The 26,063-nt window shown below is 36.9% G+C and overlaps 1 long non-coding RNA gene across 1 annotated transcript in view; it reads left to right on the plus strand.

The window, feature by feature from the left end:
• LOC119468978 overlaps positions 1-25,848 on the plus strand; it is a 38,468-nt gene extending 12,620 nt beyond the window's left edge. The window contains exons 2-4 of the long non-coding RNA XR_005197801.1: positions 61-127; positions 11,521-11,610; positions 25,756-25,848. This is a non-coding gene — a long non-coding RNA (uncharacterized LOC119468978). The remainder of the gene's footprint in view (positions 1-60; positions 128-11,520; positions 11,611-25,755) is intronic.
• The last annotated feature ends 215 nt before the right edge of the window (positions 25,849-26,063 follow it).

Here is a 26,063-nt window from a genome sequence, read left to right on the forward strand (position 1 = left end):
AAAAAAAAAAAAGAAAAGAAAAGACAGATGTCACATATTCTCTGTTTTATCATTTTCTAGAATGTTCCCTGAAATGCCACTAGTTCAATAGGACAAGAAGTACAAAGATTCTTCTGGGAGCTACAAGGTAAAATTTGCTGAGTGTCATTCTTAGAAAGAGATGTGAAAGTTTGTATTTTATGGCTAAGTTTGCACTATTCACAAAAAGTTCACAAAACATCATTAATTTCTATATGCAAAACACTAACACTTATTCTGAATGTAGAGCCAGCCACTTTGTTATGTTCCCATGTGAACTTCATCACGTTGTTTGATTTTCCCTTTACCCAGTAGCTGCAGACATTGACTGTAAACCATTATTCTGTCCACCTCAATCCATAAATGTCTACATGACATTTCTTTGTATAGATTATCCATACTATAGATAAGTATGCTCTTTATATTCTTCGAGGAGTAATCATTCAAAATTGTTTTCAGTTCTTAGTGATAAATTTTTAAAAGTCCAATTTAAAACTTTTGCTTTAGTCAGCACATATATCTTTAACAATTTCTTGGAGAGAATGTTAAAATCTTTTATCCTTTTCTTACCCAGCTTAATGTTTTAAAGACTTTTAGCAAGTCTTCTAGATTTTCATTTTTGTTGACATGGTAATTTACCCACCTTCCTATTAAATAATTACAGATCAACTGATGTGTATTATTTTATACTGAACCTTTGGCACCTCTGACATAATTTATATATAAATAGTAATCCAAATGTCTTGGCCAGTGAAGATGGTATTCATCAGCCAAGGTTGAATAGGAATTTTCTCACCTGAAAGCAGCAAGTGACACAAAAGCAAGAGAAAAATAGAAAAAATTTAGAAGTCCCACAAGCAGACAAGGATTTATTTAGGGTTTGAGATGGTACAGGGACCCCTCATATGAGCCTGTGGACCACCACAACCATGGAAATAAAGGAAAATCTTGAATCCTTTCACAGAAATTTCAGATACCTTTCTAGCTATGAGAAGTAAATGAGCCACTTGATAGCAGGAAGGTAATAATAGGTTAAAAGAATAGCAAGGAATTGAGTCATGAAAACATGGGGTTCCTTATAGAAACTAAAAATCAAAGCTTAACATATGACCCTGAGTTGTTTCTCAGAAACCAGGATTTCTACCAAATGGATGCACTAGCATATAGACCTCAGGTAAGGAGGAACTATGGAATGGACTCTGACCACCATTTTTTGTTCTGTGTTTCTTCCTGAGGGGTCTGTAGGAGGTTACATCTGCAAGCCAGATTGAACATTATTTTCTACTGATCACAAATTTTCAGACAGTTTCACTTCCTTAATCACAAATCAGAAAATCTTTGAATCCTTCCATGTCTTGTAAGTCCCCACTACAAGTTATGCCATTCTCTTAGGCCAAAACCAATATGTCACCTCAATATATTCACTTACTGATTTACAAATTTGTGTGTACTCTCTGCCTTTGAGTCTTAAAAACCCTTAGTGTAAGCCATCTGGTAGTTTTGGTCTTAATCATAAGCTGCCTGACCCTTTTTACTTGGTGCCCTTTAATAAATGCCTTTTACTAATTGATTTATTTAAATTCATTTATCTATTGATTGATTGATTGAAACTTCATTATGGATATCTGGTCTTACTACACCTGAAAAAGGTACACAAGGTTGTTTTGACAACAGGCCTGCAATGTGCCAAATGAAAGTGTTGAAAGAAACATGTTATATTATGAATTAAGCATTCCTCCAGGATGTATCTCTGAGCCTTAATATCATATATTTACACATAAGAAAGTCTAGTAACTGTTATGGAAGAATGTGGGAAATTTGTTCAGTATTTATGAAATGTGAGCAACTGAACCCAGAAAATCTGAGACAGGTCTCAGATAATTTAAAAAGCTTATTTTGCCAAGGTTAAGGATGTGCCCATGACACAGCCTTAGGAAGTCCCAACAACTTGCGCCCAAGGTAGTTGGGGCACAGTTTGGTTTTACACATTTTAGGGAGACATGAGACATCAATCAATATATGTAAGAAGTACATTAATTCTGTCCAGAAAGGCAGGAACAATGCAAAGCACTCCCTGTCCCCAACACACTGAGGGTTTCCAGGTCACAGGTAGGTGAGAGAAAAGTGGTTATATTCTCTTGGGTTTCTAGTAAGTCTTTCCAAAGGTAGCAATCAGAATATGCATCTATCTCTTTGAGCAGAGCAATGACTTTGAATAGAATGGGAGGCAGATTTGCCCTGAATGGTCCCCAGCTTGAAGGGACCCAAGATATTTTCTTTTCACATTTCCCCACTTTTCTTTTTTAAAATCTTTTGAAGAAAGCATTTTAGGAGAAAGTGAGTCTCTGGTCTGACATTTCATCTGATCTCTCATGGTTAGAACAGTTTATTCCTAGATGGGTATGTTCCAAAAGCTCATATTTAGCAGGTTTTAAAGTTTCATGTTCTGTGAATAGAAAATGAGAGAGAAAGGCAGAAAAACAAAAGCAAAAGAACAATCCTGGAAAAATCTATATAGGATCTAAAAATCATATATAAAAAATTTATATATAATATAAAATCTATATTACTCTGAAGACAATATATTAGTAGGTAGGTATGAAAGTGGCTTATGTATTTAAATAGGTTGCTGTTATTTTCTTGTGAAATGTTAAGTTGTCTGGCTTTAGTTTGCAAGGATTTAAGAACGCACAGCTTAGTTTTCAGTGACTCCAAGTTAGGAAAAACTGAAACAAATTTAAAAAGTAGGAAATATCATTTTGAAGACTTGTAGCCAAGAAAAATCAGAATTTGCTTCTTCAAACTGGAGAAAATAATGAAAATTTAAAAAGACATTAGGCAACATAGAATCTAACAACAGGTGTAATATAGTTTGAAACATATTTTTCTCTCTCTCCAGTTTCCCATTTTTACTAAAGACAAACCATGGTAGGACTGATTTGCCTTATTATACTTGGCTTAATTATTTGTATACAGTGCAGCAAGAATAATTTTTTTACATGGGCTTTTAAATTAGCTTTGATGGAACTTTTTCCGTAGGAGGAATGTCAGAAAAGACTTTTTAAAGCTGATCCCAGCCGTGGCTTTACCATCAGACACTATGAGTTGTGTTAATTTTGTCTCCTTTTGAGGTTCCAGAATAAACTTGGGGCTTCTGGACCTGTCAGAAAGTGACAGTCTTTACTTACCGCAGGTCAGATACCTGTACGTAGACTATGTAAACAAAATATGAAGCCAGTTTTTCCAAGAGCTTTACTGGCTCCGTAAGTCAAGTCTGATTCCCTAAAGGAAAGCACACCATTCCAGTTAAAGCCTTGGTAAAATAACCAGTTTCTGCAATTGTGTCCTATTACAAATGAAAGCAGGTTTGTACTTCACTTATGCAAATAACTGTATTGTCATAAGTTAAAAATACAAAGTTTCCAAATTCTGGATAAATGAGGTAGACAGAAACAAATATGCTCCAAATTTTGTTCACAGGAGTATACTAAATTGTTCAAACTGTCAGTAGGTCAAAAGAAAAGTTTTAAGACTCTGAAAAATAAAATGGAGGATCAGCAAATATTTTAAGCAAAAAGTCAAAAAGATTAGTTCAGTCTATGCAGTTATTTCCTGTTGTGCTTGAGAGTAATGAACATTTTAGTTTTCCATGGGTCCTGAATGTTTTTCCTCTCTTCTGATATCACCAAAGTTATCAGAAAGCTGCATTTCTGATAACTTTATAGGGGTTGTTTTATAATCAGCTATAAAATTATGGGGGTGGTTTTATAATCAGCTATAATTTGATTATAAAACCACCCCTATAAAGACGACCAAAACAAAAAACAATCGTCTGTGGATGACAAAAAGTTTTAGGGCAGCCATAGTCAAAGACACGGTTGACAAGGAAATTTGTTCCTCTGTGTCACACAAAAATTTTAACATAACAATTATGATTATTGGTGATAATATACACTAAGTTATATCAGAATTATAGGAGCTTCCCATAATTTTGGAACATATACCAATAACATATTTATACAAATATAACCTAAAGAAAACCCAACATCATTTCATATTTGACAATGTTTCCTGTATAATTTTTGTACCAAATAAGCCAAGTTACGTTATTTTTTCAACTTCAGTGAACCTAATATCTTAAAGAATTAATTAGTTCAGGAAAACATGTAATTTATTATTTGATTTTGGAAAGTTTGTCAAATATCAAATGTTTTAAACACTTGATATCACAAAACAGGATTACAGGTCATTGCAAAATAAGTCATTCATGTAACTAAAGTGATTACTCAGGGATTTTTTTGAAAGGTGAAAACTTTTATTATTTGAGGGAGAAGACTTAATTTTCCAAACAATAAGCCCTAATAAAAACAGCATGAAGCCAATTAAATTTGTCTTTCAAAATTTTATAAACAATCTATAAAATTTTAATCATGTCCATAAGCCTTTCCTAACCTTTAATAAGGAGTTGGTTAATTCTTCAAGAAAACCTCGTTAATCTGATGCAGGGGCCCATATGATTGTCTTGCATCAGTGTGCCTTTGATGTTAATGATTAATTTACAGAGAAACTGAACTTATTTTATTTTCCAAAATTGACCCTTAAAATGTATGTACCCACTCCTCCTGCTATATAGTCCCTAGGCCTTGAGGAGTTGAATAACTTTAATTTCTTTCTCTGTGTCTCAGTAATGCAGTTATTTTGATTGTCATCTTCTACAGAGCCTGAGGGTGAGGCTTTAATTGCTGTCAGTGTTTAACAATTTTTAAACCAATATTTAACAAGACTTGTCCTTTTTATCAAAGCCCTGTTGTAACTCAATGTCACAAGGACTTTAAAAACACATACAGGAAGATACGTGGATGTAATAACCTTAATTTTAAAAATATTTATCTTAGAAAATATTTTTTTCTAAGCAAACCAAAGCTTAGTAATAATATGACAACTTGATAATATTGAAGTTTTTTTAAAATCCTCTTATTGTGACTTACATTGACCATTCATGACACGTTTTAACTTTCTGGTTTTTCCTGAATATCATCCTTCTTGAACAACCAGTCATTTTATTTTAGGACTAAATTTTCCATACCAGATCTTTCTCATATAAAATTATTTCTCTTTAAGCTTTCTGACTGCTATAAAATATCTCGTTATTTTTATAACTATTTTTACATCTCCTTTTATTTTCTATTTCCTTTTGCCTTGTTTTATATATAACCTTTAAATAAGCTTTGAATTAGACAAAACTTGTTCATCTTTTTTTAAAAAAAAAACAAGGACACTCCCATTATTTTTAACAATAATGTTTTCCTCCAATATATATTTATTGGAAAATACCCAAATAATGAAATATCTATTATTTAATTTTATATAACTTTATATTCTAAATTATGACCAGTTGTCTACAAGTATTTATCCTATTACATTTACCCGATTATTTTAATTGTTCACCTAGTTTATTTATGAAAACTGTGATAGTCATAATTTAAAGTTATGAAACTGTCATTGCAAAATTATAACTGAGATAGTGAAAAAAGTTTTGACCTAATTGACTCCATCTTGCTCTTAACCTCGAAGCTGTTCTTGTCATTCCTGGGCAGATCCCAAACTAACTTAGGGAGGAATTTGGTTTATAGTTTAGCTTTTAAATAAAGACAATAGCAATCCTTTTCCAAAACAAACCTCCTTATTGCCTGTGGACTAGAGAGTCTAAAGCCACAAGATTAGAAGTTATGGTAATTTTACTAAATTTAAGATGCAGCTCTTTTCATTAAACCAATATGAATGTCATGTTTATTTAAAATGACACAAGCAAAGAGCAATCCTTTTTGGACTGAATTTAGAGTTTTGTAACCCCTGTGCCAAATTTTAACACTTTATAGTATTTGACAGGGATAAGTATGACATTGCTTGATTAATAAATGCAAACAAAATGTATTCTGGAAATTCTTAAGACATTTCTAATAATTACCAATAATTTGAAAGCTAGCTTATTTATTAAAGATTTTACTTAAGTTACATAAACTTGATAAAGCATTTGACTAGTCTTCTATTTTTCAGTATCTAAGTGCTTTTATTCTTTAAGCCAATTAATTAGAGCTCTTTTATATATATTCCTAGTAGTGAAACATTGTGTATGTAACACATAAATACATGGAGGTATTAGGCATGCTGATAGAAGTCGATTTTATAAATTCATAAAACTCTTTTTTTTTTTTTTTTTTTTTTTTTTTGAGACAGAGTCTTGCTCTGTCACCAGGCTGGAGTACAGTGGCACAATCTCGGCTCACTGCAATCTCCACCTCCTGAGTTCAAGCAATTCTTCCGCCTCAGCCTCCCGAGTAGTTGGGACCACAGCCACATGCCATCATGCCTGGCTAATTATTTTGTATTTTTAGTAGAGACAGGGTTTCACCGTGTTGGCCAGGATGGTCTCCATCTCTTGACCTTATGATCCGCCTGCCTCGGCCTCCCAAAGTGCTGGGATTACAGGAGTGAGCCAGCATGCCTGGCCTCATAAAAACCTTTTTTTCCCTATCTTAGACTTTTAGATTCCTGATAACCTGTTTTACAACCATGGGCAGTTGTTAGCAAAATAGCCTTAAATTTTCATATTTAAGGAAGCAACTCAGGTGAAAGTCAAATAGGAAGATTTACGTTATACATTGTGGCGAGAAAAAGTTTGGATTATAGAAATTATAAAGGTCTTTCAAATATATACACATACACACACATGCACACACACACAAAGATCTTATAGCTTTTACTTCAGAACTACTAGCCATGAGATAAATACAAATTTACTGGCTTACAAAAAGAACTTGTTGGATTGAAACAGTGGTTTTTATCTTAATAGAAAAATAACAGCAAAGTTAGAGCAGGCAGAAAAGAAAAAATAGAGAAGATGATGACTTGGGTACTCTATAGTTTAAAAAAAATAGAGAAAAAGAGGACTTCAGAACTCTATAGTTTGCAAGTTGGCCTTAGGGCTCTTTTTCCTTAATCTAAATGTGCACAAATACCATATTATTTTCATTTTACATAAACTTTGGCAGGTAGAGGTGCCATAAAACCTACCGAGTACCCAAAGGGAGGTCATTCTCTTTGTTTTCTTCTCTTATATTTTTCCTCACTTCTTTTTTTCTTAAAAGGAGGAACAGCTTGTGGTCTGGGGTTTTTTATATGGCAGATCAATATGTGCTGCTTGTAGGCAGTACTCCACAGTGTGTCACCACTGAGTTGCTTCCACCCTTTTACATGTCTCAGTTTCTCTCTCCCAAGGTTTATGACTTCAGAGAGGGCTCAAAACACTGGGTGATCAGCCATTAGATGTATTTCCTGGACAAACCATTGTTAAAATTAAGTTTTGATGGGGATTTTCCTGCAGGGCAGCTGCAAAGCATGTCAAAGGGTGTAAACCCCCCAGACACTCCTATGAGGCCCCCAGTTACCTAGGGGCACCTTTCAGCTGGGAGGAGGAAAAATACCCTGTTTCATTTGAGCTGAGAAAACTCAGTCTCTGGTTAACATTTGAAAACAACAATTTAGTTCTTCACAAAATTACACACAGACAACCCAAACTAAAATTAAATTTGGGAGGAAAAGCAATAGAGAAGACCCTTTAGAATGCATATCCGAACTAGAATCGGGGTCCTTAAACACAACTTCACATGGGAACAAACGGTGACCAGAAAACCCAACAGTATGATCAGTGAGCACTGACAGGAGATTTGTCAAAGATCAGGGGCATCTCCATTCAGAATCGCCCTCTGGATACCAAAATGTGAACCCAGAAAATCTGAGACAGGTCTCAGTTAATTTAGAAACTTTATTTTGCCAATGTTGAGGACACTCCCATGACATAGCCCCAGGAAGTTCTGACAACATGTGCCCAAGGTGGTTGGGGCACAGCTTAATTTTATACATTTTAGGGAGACATGAGACATCAATCAATATATGTAAGAACTACATTGGTTCCATCCAGAAAGGTGGGGACAATGCAAAGCAAGCCCTACCCCACGCCCATCAGGGGCTTCTAGGTCACAGGTTGATGAGAGACAAATGTTTGCATTCTTTTGAGTTTCTGATAAGTCTTTCCAAATAAGGCAATTGGAATATGCATCTATCTCTGAGCACAGGGATGACTTTGAATATAATGGGAGGCATATTTGCCATGAGCAGTTCCCAGCTTGAAGGGGCCCACAAAATTTTTTTTCAAACAACCACAGTGTAAAACCATTATATTTATGGTTACTTATGTCAAATTAATAGATGAGCATTGGTTTTGCCAAGTATAGCTAGAGCCAGGGTCTTTGGTCTTTAGTACCGTACACAGAGAAATTCAATGCCAACTATAGGTTTAAAAAAACTTCTCATTTACTGTATTACAACCTGGTACTGTTTACCTTAATTTCTCTGAATGCAAAGAGCAATCCTATCTTCCATGCCAACTACTTAGACTGTGACATTTATGTAGAGAAGAAGAGAAACAAATCACTTCCCAAGTTTAAAGGAACTGAAGGTGTTTAGGAAAACAAATAGAGGTGAATGTCTTTATTGGTTTCTCATTCTTGTGTTGATAATTTTGTTCTGCTTATATAAGTAGAAAGATCTACCTACATTATTGTATAATATAGGAGATACAAGTGACAAGGTAACTGAGGAAAAGCAGGTTGCCATCCACATCAGGTGGTTACGCTTATTTGTATGTGACACTTACTTCATCTCTTGGTAACTTGGCATATCCTGTCATCCTTGGGCTTATTACAAGATGGTTGTGTTATGTAAAGGCTTCTTTTTGCAGGCAGGAATACAATGAAAGGATTGAAAAACAAGTTCATTCAAATGGCTTCTCTGTGTATATACTATTGTTTCTGTATGGCTCCTATACTTCTGTGACCCACGTCTCAGTGGAGTAATGAAAGCAACACTGCTCAGCCTGCATGGGTGTTGGCAAGAATATTCTCTTCTGTTCTTACCAATGGACATGGAGAATAGCTTCATGAAATTCAGCCACCTTGTTCTCTAGACTCTCAGTTCCATCTTCTCAACTCGGGGGTCTTTCAAAATTTATACTGCACACCCTGGAAACTCTCCCAAAGCAAAGCCTGTGGCAATAGTAACCCTCACATCAGTGTTTTGCATCTCTCAGGTATCACTGTCCTTCACTGCTTCATGTTCATTTTCTTGGAAGCAATTGTTTAATATTTCTTCATTTTTTTGTTTTTCCATGTGATAGCCTGTGATATATATACATAAATAAAGTCATATTTTGATTTTCATTCTCATGTCCTGGCTTATGATGCCATAGCCCTTGTTACAGCATTGTGTTATAATGTTAGATGTGTTAGGGCTCAGAATCAGACATCAGGAAACAAAATCTCTGACCTTCTCATGCATTCCTTTCACCTTCTCCAAAGCAGGATTCTTGTCTTAGCTTGCCTTTCTGTTCATAAGTCATAAGACCCTCATTCCAGAGTGGTCCCACCTCTTACTCTAGGTAATAAATGCTGATGTCATGAAGCTTCCATAAAAATTCATGAGGACTGGATTCAGGGAGCTTCTGGAGAACCAAATACATGGAAGTTCCTGGAAGGTGGTGCAAACAGAAGGAGCAAAGAGCTCCATGCTTGCTGTCCCCTACCATTCCCTATGAATCTCTTCATCTGTATCTTTTGCTATATCCTTTATAGTAAATTGTTAAATATAAGTGTTTCCCCGAGTTTTGTGAGCTGCCCAAGAAAATTAAACCTACAGAATAGGTTACGGGAACCCCAACTTGAAGCCAGTGGGTCAAAAGTTCTTGAATTCCAGACTTGTGACTGGTGGCTGAAGGGATGGGACAGTCTTATAGACTGCCCTATCAACTTGTGGAATCATGTACTATATCCAGGTAGGTAGTGCTGGAATTGATTTGGAGGACACCTAGTTGGTATCAGCTGCAGAATTAGTTGCTCTCTTGGAAGTGGGTAGGAAGCCCCACACAAGTATTCACAGAAGCCTTTTGTGTTGATGGTTGTTACTGTGGTGGTGTAAGAGCAAATAAAAAGGATGGTTTGAGTGTTTTATCCAAATATAATATCCAAGACATGCAGGGTTTTTTTGATAGCATCTTGTTTCACTTATCCTGCCATTGCTCAATCATTACTGTATTGGGTCCATATGGTTCTAGTTAACAATATTAACGTGAATAAGAAAAAAATTTAGTCTAACACAGAAAAAGACAAACACATGAATTTTCTTTTGGTATCACTAAATGGAAGATCACAATTGGCCAGTGCACAATGTCTGAAGAAGTCTTGTGGTGGGGAATCCATTATATGTCACTGAATCAAAGATTTAAGAAGGATCTTAAAGAAAGGGTAATATCTCTGTCAATTAACTATCATACACATTATAAACTTATTGATACTTATAAAGCCTTTTGGGATTTTGAAAGCATAAGTTTTATTTACATAAAAATGAAAACAATATCAATATTCATAGACTGATTCATGTATATCTTGATATTATGTTTGATTTTTCTGAATTATATTTTGACCCAGAGTCATAGATACATTATGACTGTTGCATGAAAACTTATGCAATGAAGCATTTAATAAAAGGCTGAACCATTGTGATCTTCACATTTCCTATTGACACCCATTCTATTTTGATTCAGATGATCTTAGCAGAATGTGATAGCAGATTTCAAAATATGTTGCCTCTGTGTGGACAGTTAAAGCCATATTGTGCTTTCTCATGGTTTACAATGATTGTGATAAAACTTGAAAAAGAAACATTTTAAAATGTGTGAAATATAGTAAATAAATAAAAATTGGAAATTTTTATCAAGGGAGCCATATTAACAGGCCTGAAACATGCTGAGCAAGATTTTCTTTTTAGTTTAAGAGGATGAAACCATCTAAAATAGAATGATAAAAGTAGCACAGAGGAGGCAGAAGCAGCAGGGTCTATGAGATGATTTTTCAAAGATTTGAGAATGTGAGGCAGGAAAAGAGGCTGAGGGAAAAGTCAGAGTTCACATCCTGTCCTGAGAATAAAAGAGAGCAAAAAAAAACCCATTCATTTTAAAGTTCAAATTCTCTTCAAATTGAGAGAGGAAAGGAATTTATTGGGAAGTAAGCAAGAAGTAGTGAGGCAGGTCACATGCTTATTCTGTAACTTTGGAAGTGATCCTGCTGGTTTTTTTGCTCTTAATATACTATATTTTACTCATTGTTTTAATGTGTTTTACCAAACTTTTGATGTTGAGATAAATGTCCTCAGTTCTAGTCTGTAGTCCTATTTTATGTTGCTGACTTGTTTTCATATTATTTTATTGATGATTTTTCCCTCCATAATCATAAGCCACAGTAGTCTGTAATTCTCCTTTCCTAAAATGTGTTTGTCTAGTTGTAGGATCAGGGTAAACTGCCTGATGGAATAAATTGGGCAATGATCTCTTCTGTCATTTTTAGTATCTTGGACAAGACGTTTATGAAGGATTATTATTATTTCTTAAAGGCTTGAAATAACTTACCAATGAAGAAACCTTGAACTGGACATCCAATAACCAACAGAAGCTTGGACATGGGTCCTTCCCCAGATGACCCTGTAAGTGAGACCTTTGCCTTAGGCATCATCTACATTGGGTTCCTGATCCAGAGAGACTGTGAGTAATGCATGCATTGCTTTGGCTACAAAGCTATGAAGTAATTTGTTGTTTAGCAAGAAATAAGGAATAAACCTTGTGGTAAGTGTCATGTAGAATCCTGGATTAGGTCATGGAATAAATGACATTAGTGGAAACCTGGTAAAATCTGAACAAGCCTATACTTCAGGTATGAATTATCTTTGCCACTTTCAATACATCTAAAATAACTGAATATAATTTTAAAACATCATTATCTTGCTATTATAAAAACAACACAGACATAAAAAAAAAACACCTTAACTTCAAAGGATGAATGAATGTGTGGGGAGAGAAAGGCAAAGCAGCTTCCCATATAGTCCCCAACTTCAGTGCAGGAGCACCTGCTTCAGGAAGGCACCATCAAGCTCCAGGAACTCTCGTCTTCCTGTCACACTCTCCATTACCCAGTCACCAGATTCAGTGTCATAGCCATGCCTTTAAACTTATGCCCATTTCTGCTTCACCTGTTTCAGAAAGCCCCATTTGATACCATTTGGCAATGTTTCTGATAACCCCAACAAAGATTTTTTGGAGTATATGCCTTCTGAAAATTACCAGCCAAGACTGACAGATGTCAGTGCCAGGGAATAAAAATCATATTTTTGGTTTTTGAGAGCTTATGAATGGTATAGAGCATACAGAGTTTCACTTTTCACATTTTGAAAAGACAAACGTTCCTTCAAGGTTTTGAAAATCTCACTGGTAATTAAGTCATACTCATTGCCCAGACACCATCATGAATTCTTTGGTACCTTATATTCTGTGGACAATTACCTTGAAATTATATTACCAATTATCAAGCCCCAAAGTCACAGCATAGTTACTTTCATGATACCAGGTTACTATGGTACAAAAAAAAAAAGTTTATCAACATGTATATTTAGGCCAGCCCTTGCTTACACAGACCTAGAAATGGAATTTTAGTAAGCAGATTTTTAAAGGTGAACGCATATATTTGATTTGGAATGTGAAGAACAGAGCTAGAGAGTACCTGTTAAAAACAGCAAAGTAGCAACATGATATAATATATCTATAACTCATCTTGCTAAGATAAGAAAATTGGACACAGGCTGAAAGATGACTCTCCATGTATGCTGGATAAACAAGGAATCCCAAAACAGAGAGGACTGTCCACTTATGTGCCACCCAGCTCCCTGCACAAGACACAGCACGCTGCCAGTTAACAGCACGGTTGTTTATAGGAACCCAGCCTGTAAGCATACAGTAGACATCCACAAAGTTAAGACTCTTGCTTTTATGGTCCATAGTGGTGGGGTATATCCTCTGCTTTACATGTTTACATGCATGGCTTCAGTGCTTCAGTGAGAAAACTAGTTCCTGTAGCCTGGAGACCTGGAGTGAGAGATGCAGCTGACCTGGAACACATTTCTTATCTTTGAGATTAGGATAGCAGATAATTAGTTGCTGTTATTCTGGGCATTTGTAATTCAAGAGACCCTCTCATCCCTTGAAGATCACACTGTACTCCATGAAAAAGGGTGGTCTAATATAAATTTGTTACTTAAAAATAACAAGTTATTCATGTCAATTCATTATAACAAGAGTGATTATATGCTAAGTTACTTTAATTAAACCTTTTTTCATTTCATTTCCATGCATAAATTGTAGTTATCATGATGTACTCACAAATAGCATTCTTCACCCAAATATTCAGGGGAAATGAGGTAGAGTTTCAGGCCATGTTGGAGACAGAAGTGGATGTAGACAAGGAGGGTCTTATTTCTTAGTGCGAATTGAGGGTCAGTGAACTCTGAATCCTCTGGTTGAGAGGTAGCAGGTGACAGACTCAAAACTGTATAACATGATGTCACAGGATACAAGTCACAGTGCTGAGCAATGCTTCCCCAAGCACACTCTCTGATAGCATGGGAGATATGATTTCCCAAAACCTGGTAAACTACCTAAACTACCTATGAGGAGATTTTAGACAGGTTGGTCTGGCCACCAGAATTCTCTGAAAGACTTATTGCAAACATTCCATAGTCTTAGACCACATCATGAGGCAAGAACTCACTCCCCTTTCTCCACACTGCATCCTGGAAACAGGATAGAGTTCAGCGGAGACATTGCTCATATGCTTTAGATCAGGACTTGTATCTATCTGCCTGCCTGCCTGCCTAGGCTACTACAGGGAAAGGGCAAAGCAAAGGCTTATTGTTATCTTAAGTTAGTGTCCCTGGAATCTGAAATTCTGGGTAGAAATCCTTTCAACATTTCAATTGTAAATTAGATAAGTTTCTTTATTCACTCTGTTCTTTGGGAAACACCAAAGCCCATTATTTTTCTTCCAAGTACCTCAAAATATACTTGACCAAAGAAACAACTGAGCAGAGCAAAACACTGTATAAAACCTAAATGCATCTCCATCTGCAGTAACTAATCATAAAGCGATTTGTATGATAATTACCCAAATGATTAAAAAGAAGAATGATTAAGAAGGAAAGGCAATATAAAAATGTTCTGGATTGGCCAGGCACAGTGGCTCACACCTGTAATCCCAGCACTTTGGGAGGCCAAGGTGGCTGGATCACAAGGTCAAGAGATCAAGACCATCCTGGCCAACATGGTGAAAACCTGTCTCTATTAAAAATACAAATATTAGCTGGGCATGGTGGTGTGTGCCTCTACGTAGTCCCAGCTACTTGGGAAGCTGAGGCAGGAGAATTGCTTAAACCTGGTAGGTTGCAGTGAGCTGAGATCACGCCACTAAACTCCAGCCTGGTGACAGAGTGAGAATCTGTCTCAAAAAAAAAAAAAAAGAAGAAAAAAAGTTCCAAATTGAAGAATTCCTTATGGAATTAAGTTTATAGGGACCATTAGGGCAGGGATTATCAAGATAACAGATTTCTGTGTCTTTAGAGAGCTACCACTCTGGTGCACACTTTCATATAACTCTTGGCTGTGTGCTTTTGACATCCCTCTCTGCCAGCGATTACAAAACAGCCCTGTCCAATGGGCCTTCAGGGATTTCTCCCCAGGATATTTACAAAGTTCTTTCCATGGCGTATTTCTCTATACTGGCAATGGCCTAATGCCTCAGTATTTGACTTGTAACCAGGTTTCCTACTCACATATTTTTTTATTACCAGATGCCCTTGTGGCTTTTGCCTGACATATATCCAGTTTATTCCTATCAAGAGAACCACTCTCTAAGATAACTCTGAATGGGAAAGTTAGGTTCAGGTATATTGGTCAGGAAAGACACAGAGAAGGCAACTCAACAAAATTCATGAAATAACAGAAGCAGTTCATTATTCACAGATCCCAGCAAGAAGAGAGCAGCATTCTTCAGCAAGTCACTGGGAAGTGTAGAGCTGTCCTGGACACACACTCACATCCAGCAGTTGGGTGGAGCAAAGAGAGAGGCAGAATGAGCAACCAGTGAGCTGAAGCATTTATTAGTATATTAACCAGGGTTTTCTAGAGAGATAGAATGAATGCAATATAGAAAGATGGATAGAGAAGAATATATATAGAGAGAAAAGAGGACTTGTTAGGGGGTTGGCTCACATGATTACGGAAGTTAAGAAGTCCCAGGATAGGTTGCTTGCAAGCCAGAGATACATGAACATGGGTAATGTGTGCTATATATGTGAAATGAATGACAGGAAAGATGCAAGAAGCAGGAGGAAATAACTATCATTGTTTTGTTATTATAAGGTAGTCACATTACCTCAAACGTGATATACTGTTATTTGAAAGGAGACTTGGATTAGTTGTAAGTGTAAATTGCAAAGTCTAGGCCAGGCAGTTGGATGAAGGGCCTCAGTTCCTTGCTGACTATTAGACTCAGACTTCACTCAGTTTCTACTCATGCTGGCATCTCCCTCATGCATAAGGCTTTATCAAAACCACCAAGGGAGAGAGTTTGCAGCAAGACAGAAATCACAGTTATATGCAGCATAATCCCTCAAATGACATCCCATCACCTTGTAATAGTCTATCAAAGCAATCGGAGTATCTGACTGCTCACACAGAGAAAGGACTAGAATATGAGATGTGTACACAAAGATGGGAGGAACATTGCCCACCATCTTGGAATGTACCAGTCATATTAGGTCCTGTCCAATCTGCAACACTTTCCCAGGCTTCACTCATTTTGCATGACCTTGACCTTTGTGAAGAAAACATGGAACATATTCTGTATGATATATTACATTCTTTGTTGTCTGGAAGTTCATTATAACTTGATGAGAAATATAGATATAAACATAGAATTATCTAAGTATGAAAGCCAGAAACACTGAATATTATTTGCAAATGCAAATTTATAGAAAAACACTAATAAGGAAAAATTTGGGAATAGCAAAAAGAAAATTGAAAATAATAATAAACTTTACCAGGGTAAAAAAGTGATTCAGACATGGGGCATCAACAGTGTTGACAATATTTGTCATATTAAGTTCAGTGAATTTTAAAAAGTAAGCTTTTTTTTTAAGAATGGTTTTGGATTCACAGAATAGTTAGACACACAAAGAGTTAATATATACCCAACACACAGTGTCCCTCTGATCAAACCATTACATTGGTTGGGACATTATTACAATTAATGGACCAATATTACACATTATTATTCACTAACATCCATAATTAATCAAAGGTCCTCTTTTTCACTTAATGTCCATTTTATGTTCTGGGTTCCCATCCAGCCTCCCAGATCATATTTAGCTGTTCTTTCTCCTTAGGGTTCTTTTGCCAGTTTCTCATACTTACTTTGTTTTGGTGACATTGGGATCTCTCGCCTGGGCTCTCTCTGATGTTTTTTGTCATAATTAGGCTGGCATTGTGGGTTTTGGGGATTAAGACCCCAGAGTAAGTTATATTTCCATGACATTATACCAAAGGTATTTATTACCAACATGCTTTATCACTCTTAATGTTAATTTAATCACCCAGATAAGGTAGTTTAGGTCAGGTTTCTCTATAAAATTAATTATTTTCCCCTTTGTGTTGTGCTTTTTGAAAAATAGTCACTATGCACAGCACATACTTCAGAAGTCGGGAATTATGTTCTACCTGCTTATAGGCAGATTTTATAGAAATATACTTTTTATTTATTTACCATGGACAATTTATCTTTCTCCATCAAATAGTGTATTTATTCAATTATTCATAACATGGATGTTATATGTATTTATTTTACTCTGTACATCTGTTGGTTTATTTTGTTCTAAACTCATTTCCATGTTGGTCACTGGAAGATATTTCAGTTGGTTACTGCATCATTTTAAGTTACCCACACTGTTGCTGTCTGATTTTGTTTGTTTGGTTTGTATTGTTGTTTAGCATTATTTTACTCACTGGCACAACAAGGTACTCCAGATGGAGGTTTAACTGATTCACAGTTCAACTTGTGAGTCATGGGTGGGAAACATCAGGAAACTTACAATCATGGCAGAAGGCACCTCTTCACAGGGTGGCAGGAGAAAGAATAAGTGCCAACAGGCAGAAATGCCAGATGCTTATAAAACCATCAGATCTCATGAGACTCACTCATTATTATGAGAACAGCATGGAGAAACTGCCCCCATGATTCAATTACCTCCCACAGGGTCCCTCCCATGACATGTAGGGATTAGGGGAACTACAGTTCAAGATGAGAGTTGGGTGAGGACACAGCCAAACCATATCATCCATATATATATCTGTGTAAAGTTTAGCATGACTTCCTACTCATGGCTACAATACCACATGAATCTAATCTAGTAAATACGTATCTCTTCACCCATTCCCACTACTATAATGTAACCTCCCAGTCTAACGGTGAGACAGTTGCCCTCCTTTATGTAATCAGTGGGTCCTAAATTACAAGAACACTGGTTTCAGAATTGGGAACCCATCTCTCTCAAACATCTGTACCAAGTAAACTACAAAGCCATGGACAACTCCTTCAGAATTTAGAATCTTCGCTTCTTTGGTAAGGCACTTAGGTCAGCCTCTTTTCTCAACTCCCTTTTGTGAGGATTTTTCATAATTTGTTATGTATTTACATTATTTTTTCTGCATTGTTTTCTGTGATTTCCCCATCTATTATATAATGTCTTAAATTTGCATGAATTAAGGTTCACTGTTTATGTTGGTATATCCTGTAGCAATTGAAAAATAGTATCACTTAACTACAATTGTAGTATCTTGTTGAATAATTTCATTTACCTAAAAAAGTTCCCTGAACTTCAGCTAGTCCACCTTTCCCTATCAAGCCCTTAGTGGCCATTTATGTTTTTCATTTTTTCTTTGTCTTTTCTTTTCCTTTTTTGGAGACAGAATCTTGCTGTGTCGCCAGGCGCCAAGCTGGAGTGCAGTGGTGCAATCTCAGCTTACTGCAACCTCCGCCTCCTGGTTCAAGCAATTCTCTTGCCTCAGCCTTCCAAGTAGCTGGGACTACAGGCACGGGCCACCAGGCCCAGCTAATTTTTGTATTTTTAGTAGAGATGGGGTTTCACCATATTGGCCAGGATGGTCTCGATCTCTTGACCTTGTGATCTGCCTGCCTTAGCCTCCCAAAGTGCTGGGATTACAGGCATGGGCCACCTTGACCCACCTTCTTTTTTTAAAATAGAGATAGGATCTCACTCTGTCACCCAGGTTGGAGTGCACAATCTTGGCTCAGCTCAACCGTTGCCTCCTGTGCTCAAATTATCCTCCCACCTCAGCCTCTTGAGTAGCTGGGACTAGTGGTTTACGCCACCATGACCAGCTAATTTTTGTATTTTTAATAGAGATAAAGTCTCATCATGTTACCCAGGCTGGTCTAGAACTCCTGGACTCAAACAGTCCAGCTGCCTCAGCCTCCCAAAGTAATGTTTTTCTTATCTCTTAATTTCCTCTTTTCTATAATGTACTATAAATGAAATTACACAGCATGTCCTCTTTTCAACCTGGCTTCTTTCACTTAACAATATGACTTTAAGATTGGAGAAGTTTATCTCTTAGTCCTTTAAATTTGCATGTTACTAAAGGCTAAAGGTATTAAGGATATATTCAGTGCTTATTGACATTTGTGTAACTTTTTTGTGGAAATGTCTGTTCACACAATAGGTCCACTTTGAGAAATGCCCCTTTGTATTTTTGAGTTGTAAGAATGTTTTATATAGCCTGGAATGTATACTCCATCATCTATATAGTTTGCTGACATTTCTCTCATTTCTTCAGTTATCATGATGATGTACTTTGAATCACAGAAGTATTTGATTCTGGTTACATTCAATTAATTATTTTTTTCCTGTTGCTTGTATTAGTGTTATATGTTAGAAACAATTGTTTCACCCAAGGTGATGAAAATATATGCCTATTTCTATTCTATGGGATTAGTCATTTTAGTTTTACATTTAGGTCTGTGATTTATTTATGTCAGTTTTGGATTGGTTTGAGGGAGCAGGCAACTTGCATGTAAATATCCAGTTGACCCAGAAGATTCATGAAAAGTATGTTCTCATTGGAATAAACTTGGCAAGCTTGTAAAAATCACTTTACCGTAACTATAAGGATTAATTTTGAATACTCTATTCCATTTACATATATGTCTATCCTTATACCAATACTACATCTTGATTATTATCAATTTGTAGAAAGTTTTGAAATCCAGAATTATGTCTGGTACTCCAAATTTGTTTTTATTTTTAAGATATTTTTCAGCTGATCTCAAGAATGGGCATTTCCATGTGAATTTTTTCATCAGCTTGCCAATTAATGCAGAAAATAACAAAAAGATGTAAGCTAAGATGCTCGAAAGAGTTGTATGGATTCTGTAGATCCATTTGGAAATTACTGACATTTTGAACATATTAAGCCTTCTGATCAATAAGCAGATAATTTTTATATTTGCAGGATTTATTTTACTATATTTTATGGGTTTTATGGTAAATATCTTACATTTATTTATGTTAAATTTACTTCTAAACATACCCATTTTCATAAAATTTTGATTTTTTTGTTTTATTTTTAGGTTTATTGCTATTATATAGGAATATAATTAATTTTCATTCATTATGCTGAAAGATTACTGAACCTAGATTTTTTTCTTTATTTTAAAAATTATTTCTATGGGTTATTGGGGAACAGGTGGTGTTTGGTTACATGAGTAAGTTCTTTATTGGTGATTTTTGAGATTTTGGTGCACCCATCAACCAAGAAGTATACACTGCACTCAATTTGTAGTCTTTTATCCCTAATCCCCTTCCCATTCTTTTGCCCTGAGTCCCCAAAGTCTGTTGTGTCATTCTTATGCTATTGTATCCTCATAGCTTAACTCCCACTTTTGAGTGAGAACATACGATGTTTGGTTTTCCATTCCTGACTTACTTCATTTAGAATAATAGTCTCCAGACTCATCCAGGTCACTGCAAATGCCATTCATTCATTCCTTTTTCCGGCTGAGTAGTATTCCATCATTTATTTATATCAAGTTTCTTTATCCACTTTTTAACTGGATAAATGATGGGCATTTGGGTAGGTTCTTCATTTTTGCAATTGCAAATTGTGCTGCTATAAACATACATGTGCAAGTATCTTTATATAATGATTTCTTTTCTTCTAGGTAGATACCCAATAGTGCCATTTCTGGATCAAATGGAGGTTCTACGTTTAGTTCTTTAAGGAACCTCCACACTGTTTTCCATAATGGCTGTACCAGTTTACATTCCTACCAGGAGTGTAGAAGTTTTCCCTATTCACTGCATCCATGCCAACATCAATTAATTTTGATTTTTTGATTATGGGCATTCTTGCAAAAGTAAGGTGGTATCACATTGCAGTTTTGATTTGCATCTCCCTGATCATTAGTGATATTGAGCATTTTTTAATATGTTTGTTGGTCATTTGCATATCTTCTTTTGAGAATTATCTATTCATGTCCTTAGCCCAGTTTTTGATGGGATTTTTTTCTGGTAATTTGTTTGAGTTTGTTGTAGATTCTGGATATTAGTCCTTTGTCAGATGTATACATTATGAAGACATTCTCCCACTCTGTGGGTTGTCTGTTTACTCTGCTGACTGTTCCTTTTGCAATTCAAAAGCTCTTTAGTTTAATTAAGTCACAGCTATTTATCTTTGTTTTTATTGCATTTGCTTTTGAGTTCTTTGTCAAGAAATCCTTGCCTAAGCCAATGTCTGGAGGGGTTTTTCCAATGTTATTGTCTAGAATTTTTATAGTTTCATGTCTTAGATTTAAGTCCGTGATCCATCTTCAGTTTATTTTTATATAAGGTGAGAGATGAGGATCCAGTTTAATTCTCCTACATGTGGTTTGCCAATTATCCCAGCACCGTTTGTTGAATAGGGTGTCCTTTCTCCACTTTATGTTTTTGTTTGCTTTGTCCAAGGTCAGTTGGCTCCAAGTATTAGGTTTATTTCTGGGTCCTCTATTCTGTTCTATTGATCTGCATGCCTGGTTATATGTCAGTGCCATGCTGTTTCAATAACTATGTCCTTATAGTATAGTTTGAAATCAGGTAATGTGATACCTCCACATTTGTTCTTTTTGCTTAGTCTTGTTTTAACTATGCAGGCTCTAATTTGGTTCCACATGAATTTTAGGATTGTTTTTTCTGATTCCATGAAGAATGATCATGGTACTTTTATGGGAATTGTGATGAATTTGTAGATTGCTTTTGGCAGTATGGTCCTTTTCACAGTGTTGATTCTACCTGTCAATGAGAATGGGATGTGTTTCCATTTGTTTGTGTTGTCTGTGATTTATTTCAGCAGTGTTATGTAGTTGTACTTGTGGAGGTCTTTCACCTCCTTAGGTATATTCCTAAGTATTTTAATTTTTTTCAGCTATTGTAAAAGGAGTTGAGTTCTTGATTTTATTCTCAGCTTGGTCACTGTTGGTGTATAGAAGAGCTACTGATTTGTGTACATTAATTTTGTATCTGGATACTTCACTGAATTATCAGTTCTAGGAGCTTTCTAGAGGAGTCATTAGTGTTTTCTTAGGTAAACAATCATATCATCAGCAAACAGTTTGACTTCCTCTTTTCCAATTTGGATGCCCTTTATTTATTTCTCTTGATGATTGCTCTGGCTGGGACTTCCAGTACCGTGTTGAAGAGAAGTGGTGAGAGTGAGCATAAACCTTGTCTTGCACCCGTTCTCACAGGGAATGCTTTCAACTTTTCTTCATTCAGTATTATCTTGGCTGTGGGTTTGTTGTAGATGACTTTTATTACATTGAGGCATGTCTCTTGTATGCCAATTTTGCTGAGAGTTTTAATCACAAAGGGATGCTAGAATTTGTCAAATACTTTTTCTACATCTATTGAGATGATCGTGTGATTTTTGTTTTTGATTATGTTTATGTGGTGTATCACATTTATGTGTGTCCATTGGTTTTGATTTGTTTTTATTTATGCTGTCTATTTCATTGAATATTTCTCCCTTCACTTCTTATATCTTTTTTATTATTATTACTCTTTCCTTTCATTGGGCTTCACCTTTTTCTGGTGCTTCCCTGATTAGCTTAATAACTAATCTTCTGAATTCTTTTTCAGGTAGATCAGGGATTTCTTCTTGGTTTGGATCCATTGCTGGAGAGCTAGTGTGATTTTTTAGGGGGATGTTAAAGAACCTTGTTTTGTCATATTACCAGAGTTGCTTTTGTGGTTCCGTCTTGTTTGGGTAGATTCTGTCAGAGGAAAGGACTAAGGCTCAAGGCTGTTCAGATTCTTTTGTCCCATAGGGTGTTCCCTTGATGTAGTACTCTCCCCCTTCACCTAGGGAAGTGGCTTCCTGAGAACCAAGCTGTAGTGATTGTTATCTCTGTTCTGGATATTGCCACCCAGTAAGTCTACTAGGCTCTGGGCTGGTACTGGGGGTTATCTGCACAGAGTCCTGTTGTAGCAGGACACACAGCAGACAAAACCTCTCGGACACCAGGTTTGTGAAGGAAAGGGCTTTTTATTTGGCAAGGAGTCTTGGCGGACTTGCATCTCAAGAACCAAGCTCCCGACTAGCAAATCCACATACATAGCAAGAAGTGACATTAGGGAATGGGCTACATTTTCAGCAAGTTGGAGGAATTAGTTCTTTGCCTTTTTCAGAAGCTCCAGCACTGGCTCTTTTAACATATCATAGAAGGTCTGGTACACTGGCTGGGACAAGCACTTTTGGATTTTTCCCTGAATCTGAATACTGACTCTAGAATCAAGTCCTTTTCCATTAATTCATAACATTACACTCTCCCCTTTTGCCCATTTGGGGTCTTGGGGGTTTGTGATTATTAGTTCTACTGGGTTACAGTGTCCCAAGACACAGGGGACATTACCCCATGGAATGGTGTCCCTCCCTTTTACAAAGCGAACAGGATTATTTTTATCATCTTTCCAAGTGGCCCAGATGACACATGACCAATAAGTGTATTCACTGCACCAGTAGGTTTTCTGGCAGATGTGCTTTTTTGTATAACTTTGTTCCCATCTCCAAGGGAACTGCAGGCCTCCTCACTGGAATGATAGGCATTGATGGCTGCATAGGCATCAAACCTTAGGGTGACCTGTTTTGGGCTTTCCTTTTGCTCTGTTTTAGCTATTAACTTAGTAGGGCTGTCCCATCGCCCTGTTATGAGTTTAATTTCAAAAGTTGTATGCATAGGGGGTTCTGATGGATTGTATCAGACATTGGATTGTCCATCCACTGGGTTACACACCTTATACTGTGTATTATTATATAAACAGGTTCCCTTCTGTGTCCCTGTACATTTATAATAACTGTAGGACAAAAGAATGGCAGTAACTTTCCATCTTACCTCAGTAACCTGGTGCACATGCTGAGAGCATTTTCCAAAATCAGTTAATGTCTTTACTGTATAAGTTCAAATTTTAAGAAGAATAAGTCCCACAAAGAGTTTCCTCATGCTTAGGCCATGCGTGTACTGTACTAGCCAGCTCTGGCATGTGGCTGGAGCAAGAGGTGTTGTTTTTCTCTAAGTGATTCTGAAGTCATTGGGTCTGGTCTAGCTTCCCAAGTTTCAGCTGCTGCAGGCTTTATGTGGCTGTGGTGGATCCAGGCTGGGATTCCCTTTACCTTTATGGCTGTGGGGAGTGGTCAGAATCACGGTCTGGGGTTCTTTCCACCATGGCTTCAGAGGGACTGCATTTCAGTCCTTTATTCACATGTGATCACCTGGCGAGAAAGCGTAAACTGGGGAGAAGAAGCTTACAGGGCATCTTTCATTTACCCAGGTTGAAATATCCTGAGTGATTTTTCCTAGAGCTTGTAACTGTTGTCCTAGCTCAATCTCTTCCTCACTCCCAAGGAGTTCCTATGAGTGCCCACAGTATGGGAGAGTGCCTATGATATAAGACTTCATGGGGGGATATCCTGTCTTCTTACAGGGAGTACATCTAATCTTGAATAACACCAAGGGACATGCCTGCACCCACTTTAATCCTGTTTCCTGACACATTTTTCCCTAAGCTACTTTTAATGGTGTGATTCATCTGCTCCACCTTTCCAGAACTCTGGTTGATAGGCGGCGTGCAGCTTCCAAGTGACACCCAATGCCGTTGCTGTTTCTTGGACCAAAATAGCCAAAAGCGCTAGTCTGTTGTCTGAGCTGATGCACAATGGCAGTCTAAACCCGGGGATGAGACCTTGAAGAAGCACACGGTTTACTTTATGGGCCTTTTCAGCCCTAGTCAGGAAGGCTTCTACCCACCCAGGGTATGTGCATACCAGGAAAAACAAATACTTATGTCCTCCACACTTGGGCATTTCAGTGAAATCTACCTGGAGACCTTCACACAGAGCTGGTCCATAAGCCTGAATGACAAGGGAAATAGTTGGACTTTGCTTCACGTTGTGCTGCCGACATGTAATGCATTGCTGTGCTACAGTTTTGGATAGGGCTGATAAGCGTGAGATGTAAAAATACTGGCCTAATAACTTCTCAAGTGACTCTTGGCCTAAATGAGTGGTTTCATGTATGGCCTGTATGACCACGGCCCCTAAGAGCCATGGCATTGCTACTTCTCCATCTGGCAGCCGGATCTAACCCTCGTTAATTATTTGCCCCCCTTCTGCTTGGAGAAAGTCCTTTTCCTCCTTAGAAGAAGTGGGCACCAAGTCAGGGTCTGGGGAATTAGAGAGGAAAACCTTTTTTTTCTTTTGATTCTATTTTATTCCCCAGGAGATTAGATGGTGCCTGTCCCCATGGAGAGTGGATCTTGTGCCAATATCTTCTGGAAACATTCTCATTTATGTCCAGAATTGTGGCTTTGCCAGTTCTCTATGTAATGTTTAATTTAGTCAGCTGAGTACCTAAATTAACCATCATAAGTTTACCCCTAATCACTTGGCTGTCACATGTATATCCTTAATACATACTTAATCTCCAAATAAGGACAATAAGAAGATAATAGTTCCACCTAACTGATACAACTTTCCTGTATACGTTTGGAAACCCACTGATTCATTTACCTTAAGAGGAAGTAAAGTGTTTGGTAACATATATTCTCCTCCTATTATCTCATAACCTCTATAGTATTACATGAAATTAATGATACCTAAATACTGATACAAAGTCAATATATTTTATATGATAAAGTAGTAAGTGAGGAACAAAAACAAATATATATGGTGTGTATACACACACACAAGTATTCTTAACAAAATCATCAGGAAGCACTGACAGTTACAGTCCTTATTTCTATAACAGTCACATGATTGTAGCTAGTATTTATAGCTACTTTCTACTCTCATTCTGTAGTCACTTTTCCTTCAAAGGCACCTCAGGTGGAGTGAGGTAAACATTGATTTCTGAAGGGTGTAGGCCATTCATAGTCCTACACAGATTGGGCCACTCTAACTTCCCATTGATCTTAATCACAGGACATGTTACTACTCGGAGATGCCCTAAATGGTCACCTGTATTCCTTATCTCCATTGTGGTGCATTAGTTCCATTTCCCATTAGTAGTTTGGATCCATCACCCTAGCCAACACCTTAATTCACTTCTTAGCCTGTTGATTCAGGAGCATGAGGAGCCCACAGTGGCTGGGAGGCAGTCTTTACATCCAGTTTAATGGAATAATTGTTGTGTCTCCTAGGGGCAACATTCTTCCCTCTGGAACTAAGTCTTATAGGCCAACAGAGCATGAAGTTATGAGAACAGATGGCACACATTTTGCTAGCGGGTCAGAAAAGGTAATGGTGAGTGGTGTCATTCCCATTTCCACATTTTGTTTTGTGGACCTGTGTATCTGGCTATGGGAAAAACAGTATTATATATTGGATGACAGTTTAGAGTATATAATGCCTTTTGTGGAACCTTGTCCTACTTCTGTACTGTGACCTATCTGGGTCATTCCATCAGTCAGTGAAGCCAATTGTGTTAGGGTTATGAGGAACAGGGTAA

This window comes from Cebus imitator, unplaced genomic scaffold (genome assembly GCF_001604975.1).
Source record: "Cebus imitator isolate Cc_AM_T3 unplaced genomic scaffold, Cebus_imitator-1.0 Scaffold544, whole genome shotgun sequence".
In the NCBI taxonomy this organism is placed as follows: Eukaryota; Metazoa; Chordata; class Mammalia; order Primates; family Cebidae; genus Cebus; species Cebus imitator.